At 39.6% G+C, this 13324-nt stretch overlaps 1 protein-coding gene across 7 annotated transcripts in view; it reads left to right on the top strand.

Annotated features, from left to right (window-relative positions):
• ZFAND6 (zinc finger AN1-type containing 6) overlaps positions 1-13324 on the top strand; it is a 70835-nt gene that overhangs the window by 41080 nt on the left and 16431 nt on the right. Inside the window, exon 2 of one of the 7 annotated variants that reach the window (XM_084767635.1) lies at positions 7997-8128. The exons of the other annotated variants lie outside the window; for them this stretch is intronic. The gene's annotated coding sequence lies outside the window, so the exon portion shown is untranslated. The remainder of the gene's footprint in view (positions 1-7996; positions 8129-13324) is intronic. 7 annotated transcript variants of the gene reach the window in all.

Genomic DNA, 13324 nt, shown 5'->3' with positions numbered 1-13324 from the left:
TTTTAAAATTTTTAGTCTGTAACTCTGGCTCCTAGTAGATGGACTGTTACCTAAAGCTAGTTGTGATACTAAAGATGTGAAACTGGAAAAATGATAGCAAAAAACAAGCCTAGAGTCCATGTTTTATGGTATAGCTGTTGTTGCCTGTATTATATTACTTCTACTTATAGGCTGTCTGAAATGCTCTTGTGTTATCTGGGTGATGGTTAAAGGATGTTTCTCCTAAGTAATCTATTTTTTTCTAAAATGTTGTAACCTCTTAAGTACTCATATTATTTGTACTAACTGGTGGGAGAAATAACACCAACTACTTTCAAATTAGCAAGTAGATCCTATAGACTTACGGCATTTATATTAGTTGCTTATCTCATTTCTGTGGGGAGGGGAAGAAGTCCCTGGGCTGTTGTGATTGTTTAGCTGGTAAAGATACTTGCCGAGCCTGACAGCCTAAGTTTGCTCTTCAGCACTCACATAATGGAAGGAGAAAACTGATTCCTATGAGTTTGTCCTCTGACCTTCACACACACACACACACACACACACACACACACACACACACACACACACACAGTACTGTCTTAATTAGGGTTACTATTGCTGTGATGAAACACTATGATCATTGGTGTTTGCTTTTGGCAATTGGGACTTGTTTATGTTCATTGTCAGTAGCAGAAGCATGACCGCAAACAGGCAGACATGGTGCCGGAGAGGTAGCTGAGAGTTCTATATCCAGTTGGGCAGGAAGAGTGAGAAACACTGGGCCTGGCGTGAGCATTTGAAACCCCAAAGCCTAGGCCAAGTGGCACACTTCCTCAAATGAAGCCACATCTCCTAATAGTGCCACTGCCTATGAGCCTATGGGGGCCATTTTCATTCAAACAACCACAAATTTAAATTTTTATTTATTTTTAATATTTTAGGAATGTAAATTATCAAATCTTCCCATACTCCCTCCTTTACGATGTCTTTCATCCTACATAACTATTCCCTTCCAGTTACATGCGCCCTGCCACTGAATGTTTTTTTAAATTGTGTGTGGTGGGGTGTGTGTGTGTTGTGTGCATGTGTATGCTCACAGGTGCCCATGGAAACCAGAAGAGAGCAATGCAGTCCCTGGAGCTGTAGTTACAGGCAGTAGTGAGCTGTCTGATATGGTTGCTGGGAACCAAACGATAGACCAATACACACTTTTAATGATGAACCATCTCTCCCCATGTGCCTTTTATTTTTTATAAACCCACTGAGTCCACTTAGTACTGTCAGTATGTGCATGGGTAGTCTCAGGGGCTACATACTCGGAATGAATGAGTGTTTTATGTTTTATAAAACTGACAAAAACAACTTAAGGGTTTGTTTTGGCTGACAGTTCAAGGGTACAGTTATGATAGCAAGAATGCTGGGCAGCTGTTAGAGTATATCCATAGGCAGTAAGCAGAAAGCCATTAGTGCCGGGGCTGTTTGCTCCCCCACTCCACCCCCCTTTTATGCAGTCTGGGATCCCAGCTCTTGAGATGGCTCCACTCACTTTCAGGGCAGGTCTTCCTTCCACTGAAAACAACCTCTTATATACACTGAGGGTATATGTCCAGGATGAGTCTAAATCCATTCAAATTATCAATAAGGAGTCACCACCATAGACACTGTCCCTTACTTTTTCCTCCTTACTGTTTTCCCTTTGATAGCCATTTTTTACCTGCTTTTGATGTCATGCAGCATCCATTTTTATCACTGTGAACTTTCTTCAAAGCAATATAAAATATTACATGTTTCATAAGCAATATGAAATGATAATATGTAGTAAGCAGTACTTTTTAGGGCTCCTTCCAGTTATAAATTGGGAGAATACCGTGTTGTCTGATTATTTAATTGCAAACTCCTCTTAGGCATAGATAATAAGCTTTTCACAGTGTTAGGAGTTTCTAAGGTTATTTCCTGCAGTTGATATTCCAAGCACACAGAATCCTTTCCCAGGAAGAATGGGGTCACACATGTGTTAGCTAGCCATGGACACACGTGAGCATAAACTAGTGAAAACTGAGACAGCGATGGAATCACCCGGCAATATAAGCTATGAAACCACTGGCCATGTATAGAAATGCCACTATGTGGAGTGTGTCTGTACTTGTCTTTATTCTTCTGCAATGGTAAATGCTTAGTGTAAGCAACTAGAAAGTTTGTGTTAGCAAAATAATTGACACATCACTTATGAACTTCGGTTATAAACCATTGCCTGACACTTCTGACAAATTGTGGTATCCTCTCAGGTAGAGGTGAGGCATTTTCAACTAATTCCTAACAAGTGATCTATTATGTGGCGAGCAGGCCTGTTACACAGTGTCCTTGTTGACCAGAGGGCTGCAAACAAATGAGTCTTAGAGTAGTGACTGCACCCTTCTCTCTAGTTATGAACTGCAGTTGTTGACTTAAAAGTCACCCAGTTCTGATGTGAGTTTTGTACTAGTTTATGTCACTGTGTTTTTGTTGTCACTATCTAAGAGGCTCTTCCTGAGACTCCTGTGGGATAGAAAAGACAGGTAGCATGCCTGCCTCCATGTGAGTGGCTTGGACTCAGCATTAAAAAGACAGTGTCAAAGTCAAAGCTGACTTGAGAATTAAGGCAGTCCATTGTTGTTTTCATTGTATTGCCTTCTATACGAACGTGGCCCTGCATGTACAACTGCTCTTCAGTGACCTGTAGGTAGGCCTCTTGTCAAGATATTTGTTACCCCTTACTTCAAGGGGCTGCATCTTCACTGAAAGAAAAATCAGCCTGTGGGATACCAGCTATTTGCTTGTTTTGTGGTGCTAGGGATTAAATCCAAGGCCTTGTGTATGTTAGCAAGAACTCTACCACTCTTCCCAGACACTGATCTTTTTAGTCTTTCAAAAACAATAGCTATGAAGTTAGAATGATTATTTTTCTAGATGTTGTTGAGTATATGTTAGCACTTTGTGGTTTTGCAACTATTTGGATTTTCAAGGTAGGTGTCGTATCTCTGTAGGTTCATGAAAATCAGACTTTAATATCTGTGTCCTTATACCTACAAGATTGAATCCATGCTAACCACATGATCTACCATAGAGCTACATGCTCAGCTCCCTAAGTTGATCCTGTTGATCTTGTAAGCCTAAGCTGTGGCATAAAACTTCAGCAGAACAGTAGGCAGCACAGGTCAGCATATCACCCTTGAGTAAAGATATAACAAAAGAAAAACTGGTTTGCTGTCAAGGAGTCTTGCTGTGTCTTTTATAACATTTCTAACCAAACAAGTTTTTTAAAGCATTCATGTATTCATCTGGCTTTTACTTGAGTACCTGCTAGATACGCAGAACTCAGAGCAAAAATTGGCAGACCCTGGTTCACTAACCCAGTCCTTCTCAGTCCCCTTTTATTGTAAATACCCTCATTTATTAAGTTTCCTTTCATTACCAAGGTAGAACTTGAGAATTGCCTTGGAGACTGTATGGCCCACAAAGCCCAATATTTATTATTGATGCTTAGAGGAAAAGTTTGCCAACCCCATTCAAGTGCAAATATAACTCTGGGGAGAAAAGAAAATGCTTTGTGTATTGAATCCTGATTTTCTCTTTTCTGTTATATATTCTTTGTCCTCACAGACAGGCTATTTGTCCATGTTCATCCTTAAGTTGATCCTGAAGGCACTGCTGCTGAGTACAGGTAGCTGCACTGTAACAGTCTGTCTCTGGGTTTGTAGGTGTCTGTTTTCTCAGCAGACCTATCTCTGAAATGGGAGCCATAAACCTTAACTCTGTCCAGAGGTGACTTCTGTTGGTTTCATGTGGAGAGGAAACTAGCATGAAGGTTTTATTCTAGGGTACTATTACCCTAGAAAGGATCAAAGAGGAATAAACTAAACTAGAACCTACACCAAGATTTAATAAAGTTAATAATTTTATTATTTCATTAGGAACTGCTGATTGGGGATGGAGAAGATAGCTCAGTGGTTAAGAGCATTTGCTGTTTTTGCAAAAGACTCAGAATTAGTTTCTAGCACCCACATGATGGCTCTCCTAGTCACTATTTTATTGCTATGAAGAGATACCATGACCAACGCAACACTTAAACAAAAAAACAAAACAAAAGGAAAAAGATTTTATTGGTGCTTGCTTACAGTTTCCATGGTTTAGTTCATTATCATCATGGTGGGAAGCGTGAAGGCACACATGTTTCTAGAGTAGTAGCTGATCCAAAGGTAGGGGGAGGGGAGGGAGAGGGTGGTGGTGGTGGGGGAGACAAAGGCAGACAGACTAAGCCTGTGCAGGCTTTCTCAGCCTCCAAGACCATCCCAGTGACTTTTTCCTACTAGGCCCCACCTCCTAATCCTTTGTACTCTTTCAAGTAGTGCTACTCCCTGGTGACTAAGCATTCAGTGATGAGCCTATGGGGTTCGTTCTCACTCAGATCACCACAGTGGCTGCTGACCATCCTGAACTCTTATCTAGTTCCAGGAGCTCCAACATTCACTTCTGGTATTTACTGTACCAGACATGCATGTGGTATATGACAAGCTTCCATGAAACAAAACAAAACACTCATATACATAACATAAGTAAGCCTTTAAAATAGAACAATATGCTTTTTTCTCCTTTCATTTTTGAGATTATAATATAATTATATCATTTCTCCTTTCCCTTCAAACCCTCCTATATACTATCCCCACCTTGTTCTTTCAAAGTTATGGCCTCTTCATTAATTGTTATATGTGCACACACATACATATATATTCATTTCTAAATATAACCTGTTCAGTGTATATATTACTTGGATGGATGGATGGTTGGTTGCTTTCAGAGCTAACCATATGATATCTGGTAATCAGTTGGTGTACTTTGCCCTAGGAAGACTGTTTGACCTGCTCTCACCATTTCTTAGTTGCCTGTAGATCTTTGTGTAGGGTTAAGCCTTGTGGGTTTTCCTCCCTTCGTGTTGGTGAGGTCTTCTGGGTTTAGCTCTTGATATTACTAGGAGGCATAACAAATCTCCTGATCCTCTAGCTCTTACAGTCTTTCTGTTTCCTTTTCTGCAATGTTCCTTGAGGACTGGAATGTTTTGTAGATGCATCAGTGGGACTCCATGACTCTGCATTTTGATTGATTATAGTTTTCTATAATGTTCTCCGTCTGAGCAACATGCTTATACAGCTAGCCGTCTCTCTAGCTCATACAAGATTAAATTTTGAGAAGAGATAAAGACCTTCCCAGGGGTTTTGGAGGTAGCGAAGTTGGTAGAGTGATTGTCCAGTATGAATGAAGCCCAGGGTTCCATGCCAGTAATCCTAGCACTTGGGAGGTAGTAGGTAGCAAGATTAAAAGTTTAGCTGAGTAGCTAAATAGGCCAGCCTGGGCTATAAGCAAGCCTTAAAAATATAAAAGGAATTTAAAAAAAACTGCTGTCTTTCATGTTGAAAATATAGTCATAAAGCATATAACAACTTATGACAGTTCAGTGCCACTGCTAAGGTGTCAACTGTTTTATCCTCTCTTATACTGCCAACATAGATGCCAATGAATTGAAGAAGACGAGTTCTTTGTTGTTTTATTTTTTGAGACAAGGCCTCACTGTGTAGCATTAGCTGTCCTGGAACTTGCTGTCTGATCTTGCCTTGGTCTTCCCAGTACTGTAATTCCGTCTGTGTGCTACTACTACACTATATTGGGTGCTGTTTTGAATGGGTGTTTCCTATTGTGTAGGCTGTCTTTGAACTTGGGTGGAAATGGTCCTCTTACTTCAGCTTTCCAGTACCTAGAAGTTCAAGTACATGATGTTACACAGGGCTATAAATTGTTTTCATGAAAGGAGTTTTGACTTTAAGATTAGAAAGGGTCTCAGGGACTGCCCAGTGCTCTACAGATAGGCTTTGCATATTTGACTTAGACAGTAGACTGTAGCCAGTAGCTAGACTTGTTAGGTTGAATCCTAAAGTATCTTTATAATAAAGTCTGTGTGTGTGTGTGTGTGTGTGTGTGTGTGTGTGTGTGTGTGTGTGTGTGTTATGCCATTGTACACAATTTCAAGAGTTTTAGAGAGAGATATTACTGAACTGAGGACCTTAAGCAAAACAGTCATTCACCAAGTCTGCAAAGTTGGAGATTTGCTTAAAGTGGTGTGGCAGATGAGACGGGAAGTGAAGAGATTACCTTAAAGGGATGTGGAAGAAGGCAATGAAGCAACTGCCTACTTAATGGCTGTGTAAAAGTGATGGCTGGATGGCTTAGAAGGACAAAGAGGAGGAAATGAGAGCACTTGTGGGTATGAATCTTGTATATTACAGATCATATTTTATATTTTGGGTTTAGGAGAGAGATGTTTTGAGAAGCAGATGGAAGTCCGTGAACAAGGCAGCCCCTGGGGAACTCTTGAGTGGGTTTCCCTGCCTTTTTATAAGAGGGGATATTGAGTGACTTTATGTAGGTTAAGTACTGACTAAAGATCAGTTTTGAGAGCATGTAGCTAGCTGTTGAATGGAGCTCTCAGCTGCTTACCGCATGAGCCCTTCTTTATAATGCAGGAACCAGCTTACCGAAAGTAATGAGCATATGGACAAACTGCCTTGCAGTAAGGAAAGAATGGTCTTTTCAGTAGTGACTTTGAGTTAGTTTTACATGAGAAAAACATAAATCTTAATTGTGCTTTATTCCACCTTTTAAAAAGTCCAGATAAATTACCAATGAAAGATAAAATATCAAATCTAGAAGAAAAGTATGGACTATTTTCATAATCTTGGAATTAGCAATGGCTTATTAAATACCACCTAACTAAACAAGGACATTGTTAACATAACTTAGCATCACTATGATGTGATATCTGATAGAAAAACTTGGAGGAGGAAAATGTATTTTGGCTCACAGTTTCAGAGGGCCTCAGTCCATCATGGTAGGAAAGTTCATGGTATTAGAAGAGTGTGTTAGAGGTCCCCCATATGACAGTTATCCGGGAAGCAAAGAGTGTAATCCCCTAAAACCAGGAGATTGGTATTGCCCTAAAAGGCCTGTCCCTAGGGGTCCATTTTGTCAGCTAAGCCCCACTTCCTGAAGGTTCTACAGCCTGCCCAAAATAGTGCCACTAGCCAAAGAACACACATTCAAAGCATCAGCTTGTAGAATCAAACCCCACTTAAATGGAAAAGACAAGGCACATAGTGGGCAAAATAAGCAACAACAACAACAAAAAAAATCGTACAACAGAAAACAGTGAAGACAGAAGAGGATGCCGAGTAGTCAGTCAGAGAATCCAGTGGTGGTGAAGGTCTAAGATGGCTCTGAGATAAGACATGGAAGCACAGAATATTTTAGTAGAAGGGAGGATGTGTTACTTATCAGGGTTTCTGGAGTCACTTAATACAATCCAGATAATAAAAAGCAAAGGAAATAATTCTTTTGATTTTAAGGCTTCAGGGAATAGGGTATGGACATCTTTGTATTGGACATCTAGCCCAGTGCAGGAGACACTCCTGAGTATGCAAGAGCTGAGGAATAGTTTGGACTTATAAGAAAGCTCCCAAATCACTACCAGCATGAGGTAGTCCTTTACACCCTGGAACATACTGTGTAGGGATATTCTCATATGAAAAGTATAGTTGAGGCCCACAATATTAGGTATATATAGAGAATATCTCCTTTACAAAAGTTTAAGAGTTAGAAAAGCTACTAAGTGTAGCATGTAACCAGGCATGTAAATATATATACACTGGCCACTTCCCTGCATTGCCCCACTGTTGACCTTGAACTTGCAGAGCTATAAGTAGAGGTGTGTGTTACTGCATCCAGCTACTGTGACCCCTTTTGATGAGATTTATCATCTGGGCCTATGCAAATTTCCGTATTGCAGTAGCCGGGTAAGTGGGGTTTATCCTAGAACACTTCTTATGTTATTGTAGTTAGCATGTAGGAATGCCATGCTGTATATTTGCTAGGAAAATATCCCCAGAGATCTTATCCGCATGTTAGGTAGACTCAATGCCTTTTTGTCTTTCAGTGCAACCAACAGCAGGAAAGGCAACTGGACTTAGGGATCTGGGGACTGCTATGCAGAGAGTAGGAACTTTAACCTGAGTCCCTGTTCTTTCATCAGAGTGAGCAGCTTTCTTACCAAGTACTTTCCATCAAGGTGTGTTTTCTGTTTGCTTTGTGACCTTCCTGGTTATCTCTGCAGACAATCCTCCCTTTTGCGCCGCCTTCCTTACCCCCTGGTCTGTGTCTGTGTATGTGTGTCTTTGTGTAATCTCGACCCAAATGGATTTGGAAATTCTGGTGCTCAGGACTCTGAGAATTACTGTGTGTCAGAATAGGCATTGATCTTTGGATCGCTTATTGTTAAAAATTTTATAGTAAGGCATGCCTAAATTTCTATTTTGCTGCTTTCTGAGATTCTCTTTTTATAAAATAACAGAGAACTAGCCGTCTCTGGGTGGTTAGCTTTTTATTGACTAAAGAGAGGCAGCAGGGCATTTAATTCCAGCACTCAGGAGGCAGAAGGAAATGAATCTCCATGAGTTTGAGGCCAGCCTGGTCTATATAGTAAGTTAGTTCCAGGCTAGCCAAAGCTACAAAGTAAGACTGTCTCAAAAATACAAAATTTAAAAAATAAAAATAAAAAATCAGCAAGACAGACAGGAGGGACTTTAGGAGTTTATACTGGAACAACAGTTCACAGTGTAATTCGCACTTTTATTTAACTTGCAATATTATCGTACCTCACCCACCCACCCAACTTCTCCTGAAATTACTAGTAAAGCTCCTAAATTCAGGAGGTCAAATTCAGAATCAGAACCTGATCAGGGGCTGGAGAGGTAACTTGGTGCTTCAAAGGCCTCAGATTTGGTTCCCAGCGCCCATGTGGCAGCTCAGAGCTATCTGTAACTTCAGTTCCAGGGGACCCAATGCTCTTTTCTGGCCTCTGCACAACAAACTATAGCCTCTGATTAGTTTACCATGCTCCCACTGTGCAAGGCTATACATCCAACAGTATTCAGCCAGCACAAATTGGCCATGATAGGAGTGGTGGAATGACACAAAGTTGAGTGGGGTGGACTTCAGAAAAGAGTTGGGGAAACGGGGGTGGGGGGGCAGGGGTGGAGTATGATCAAAACACTGTACAAAACTCTCAAAGAGCTAATAAAAAATATTTTTAAATCTGAAAAACAAGACTTGATGAGCTGAGCAAGTGGACTGACACAGAGGTCACCAAAAGAGTTAGGCCTGCCCAGCAAGCTTCAGTTTTTACAGCATGAGCTCACTCTGTGAGGTCTTCCTGTTTTTCTTAGAAATCTGAATTTTTTTATGTGACATTCCCCAATTTTTAAAGATATTATACACACACACACATACCCAAATTTTACAGAATTTTAAGAAGTGCTAGCCAACCAGAAAGGGCTGAATAAGATTAACTTGGTGTTTTACAGCTTCTCTGGACTAACACCTTACTGTAAACTATTTCTTCCTAGTTTCCTTTAGGTCGAGGCAGAAAAACAGTGGGGTTGTGTTTGCATCTTATAACTGCTTTAAGCTGCTAGTCATCTGTTTTGGATAACATTTCCTTATTACTTTCAACAATAATGAAATGTGGTTAGCCAACAATTATCTTGTAGGATTCATGTGGGCATAAAAGGGATTTGAAGAAGCTTCATAAAGTCGAGAAGTAGGTTGCTGGGTTGCCTATGATAAGATTTAAGCATCCTAAAGAGTGCCACAAGCAGCTTTCTAAGGAATGCAAGGGACCGATGTCCTGAAGGAGGACATAGTGCCACAGCAGACAGCATCTACAGGAAAGGAGAAGCAAGAACTAGGAATGTGCAGTCTGGATGGAGCAGAGGTCTGGGCCTTCTACTTTTGGGCACAGCAGAGTTAGAGCAGTGTTTGAGGTCTAGGAGTGTGCTGGCACTATATGTATCATTTAATCTGTTGGGTAGGTAATACGTGCATTCTAAGAGCATCAACCCTAATGTGGGTTAATGACTTCTCCAAACTCCTACAAACAAGAAAATTGTTGGGAGTTGTGCTGTTGCTAACTGACTCTAAGGCTGCCCTCATTTTACGCAGAATCCTTTGTGTGGAAAGTAAGCTGAACTTGGTACATGATGTAGAACACGAATGCGTGGTTGGGTACTCCTCAAGAACAGTCACTATACAATAACTCAAACTAACTAGATGTTCCAGGAGAGCTGAAGTCAGTGGAACTGGAGACAAGGTAGTAAAACAAAAAATTTAAACGAGTGTAGCTTTTGTGTATATGGAACTCAATCTCCAGGCTCCTGACTCCTCTCCCCACTCCTCACTCCCAGGGTGAAGGGAAGAGAGTCACCATTGGAATGGAAAGTAAAATAACATGAGGTGTTCCCACATGAAGTCACTAGAACTAGTGGCTTGACTGTTGAACAGAGGCGTATCCTTAGAATGGAGTCTCTTGCCTTCAATGTTGCTGGTCCTTTGTAGGGATTTTAATATGTAATTAATTTTTTTGCATTCTCAGATATGTAAGCTTGAATTTTTATACAGATAAGGACTTTGTTAGGGAAAAAACATAAAGGAGAAATAAATTTTTAGTACAGTTGGTTGCAGCTAGTTGCAAATTATCTCAAGACTGAACAATTAAATGAAGTTTAAGCTAATTTTTATGTGTAAATAAAATTCATGAGTGTCTCATAATTAGGTTTGATTTAGATATGGCAGACTATATATGTGAATGACTGATTTGTCTGTTTACCAGATGTATGACTTTGGACCAGTTAAATCTTTTGAATATTATTTCCCTCATTTTAAAGTGGGAGTCTCAAAGCACCATCTTGGAGAGTTTAGAAATAAATCCTGTAAGGATAATACAACAGTCCTACAGTAAATTCTGAGTAACTGAAGCATTAGAGAGCAGAGGGAGTAATAAGTTGTGATTTTGACTGACAAATCAGTTCAACGCTTTGGATTTAACTTGTGAGCTGTTTCATTACTATACTGTGCTAGTCAGTGCTCAAGTTTATGCTTGGCAGTTTCACTGCCCTCCTCCTTGGAGTCCCACCGTGCAGCATGAAGAATTGATGTGACTTCTTCTCTCCCCTTACTGGTTTTACTCCCTGATCGTTTTCTGTGCCAGATTGATGCCCTGCAAGTTGTTCACCTACCAGAAAAAGCACAGTGGTGAGAAGTGGTGGAGTTGGGTTTTTTCCACAGTAACCTTGCTGCGCCACTGCCTTCAGATAAATAGGCAACTTTTGTGATTGTTTTTGATAATTTTGAATCTTTACAAAAAGAACTTTTCAATATTTTGAAAATGAATAAATAAGATTGAATAATTTTATAGTTAACTGTATAATCCCTTGTGTCTTTTGGTCAGTTGGCTGTTGTGTAGGACAGTTTGGCTTAGAAAATAGCTAAAGTTAGATGGTATTGAATTTTAATACTAGTTTTAAAAAGTTAAACGTGGTAGAAGAGTTTGATGGTATTATTTTACTTTTAATTGTGTCTGTTTACCTGACTATTCATTGAAATACATCTTTCTCTTTTGGAGGTTTTTGTGGCTTTCAGTTTTACTGACTGACTCCTTTGTTGTATCTTGCTTTAATCTGTTGCTTAGTGGCATGGTATAGTAACAGTTTGAGCCTGTGTTTTCTACAGTGTCCTTTCTCTCTTATCTACCCCAAGGAATTTTGTTAGGTATGCTCACCACCCGCCCCCAAGTGATGTGCACTTACATAAAATGTTAAGTCCAGAGATAATGCTGTGTATCTCTTTTTCCACATAAAGAATATGTTAGTTTTGTGCCACTTTTCACAAAAGAGTCTGTGTTAGCCCTCTTGAAATTCTGTGACCTGTGTTGAGAAATATATATTTTGCAGGAGTGAATTCTCAAAATGTTCCAGGATCTTATGCTTTCTAAAATTAGTGAGTACCATGAAGAGCTTTCATTATGCATATTATGTTTAGTGCTATTTAGCACATGACAAAGTAAAACTGAAGGGAAATTTTAATACGAACTCATTTAAAATGTTTTAAGGGAAGTTGTATCTGTCCCTCCCTTTTTTAGTGATGAGAGGCTTAAGAAAACAAGGTAGCTTTCATGGTTGCTTTGGATTTAATACATATAGTACTGGAAAGAAAATCTGGGCTTTTATAGCTGAAAAAGAGTGTTTTAATAACCTTCCCAGATGATAAATGATGGTATTTATTAATATTACATTGACAGCTGGTAGTTTCTGTAGGAATTGTTGCAGCTTAGACTATGGTACCATATAAAACCTCTTTGTTTTCTTGTTGGCCTGTCTTTCCATTTGACTGGTTCTTTTGTTCATGAATGATTTTGTACTGTCGTACATTGGGTACTTGATTCACTGAGGTAAGGAGGTCTTGAAATATTGGATCAGTGTCATTTAATCACATTTAGTTAATACCACTGCTGCTGCTCCCACTAAAACACTTGAAATATTGGGGATTTGTTAAGCTTTTTTCTGTCTGACTGCTTGAGTATATCTTTAGTAGTGGCTAAGAGTTGGCTGTTTGAGGTAACAGGTTCACTTGTTTTGTTTGTAAGAATTGTCTGCCATATACTTAAGTGTGAATAACCAGTTTATCTGTCATTCTTTCAAATAAAATTGTTCACTAAAAGGGTAGTTCAGTCACCTCACAGTCCATTTTTTTTTTTTAGATTTATTTCACCAATGTGCAGAAATGCTTCATAGGTTAAAAAGATGTTAAAAACATGCCAGTGATCCCAGAAAATACATTCTTTAAAAAAAAAAAAAAAAAAAAAGATCATGTGCTTGGGTAAGATTTAACAAGGAAGTTGTTTGCTCTGGTGCAGCATGATGAAGTCTGCTAGTACAATTTGTTCTACTGCCTTTGGCTCATTGGAAGGCTTGGTCTGAAGCACACCACTTAGGGGTTTCGTTTTGCTTTGTTTTAAGGCAGATAATTTGTTGTTATTCATTCTGAGGATGGTATAGATTTCTACAGGGACTAATGGATCATATGTATAGCCAGGCTACCTGGATAAATCCCACCTCCATTACTTAATTATCTTTATCATAGTGAACAGTCATCCTGATAACAAACTACACAAACAAAGAAAGAACACAGGGCTGGGGAGATCGTTCAGTGGATAAAGTGTTTGATACATGAGCATCAGGATCTGAGTTCAAATCCACCACAGTCACATAAAAGGCAAAACACTGCAACATGCATCTGTAGTCCCAGCGCTGGGAAGCTAGAGACAGAAGAATCCCTAGCACTGGCATCCCAGTCAGTCTAGCTATATTGGTGAACTTCAGGTCCAATGTAAGATTAAAAGTGACTGAGGTGAGGAAAACACCCATTTTTA

The sequence above is a fragment of the Acomys minous genome, assembly GCF_964271855.1.
Source record: "Acomys minous genome assembly, chromosome: 2".
NCBI lineage: Eukaryota > Metazoa > Chordata > Mammalia > Rodentia > Muridae > Acomys > Acomys minous.
This window is presented reverse-complemented; position numbering and strand designations above follow the sequence as displayed.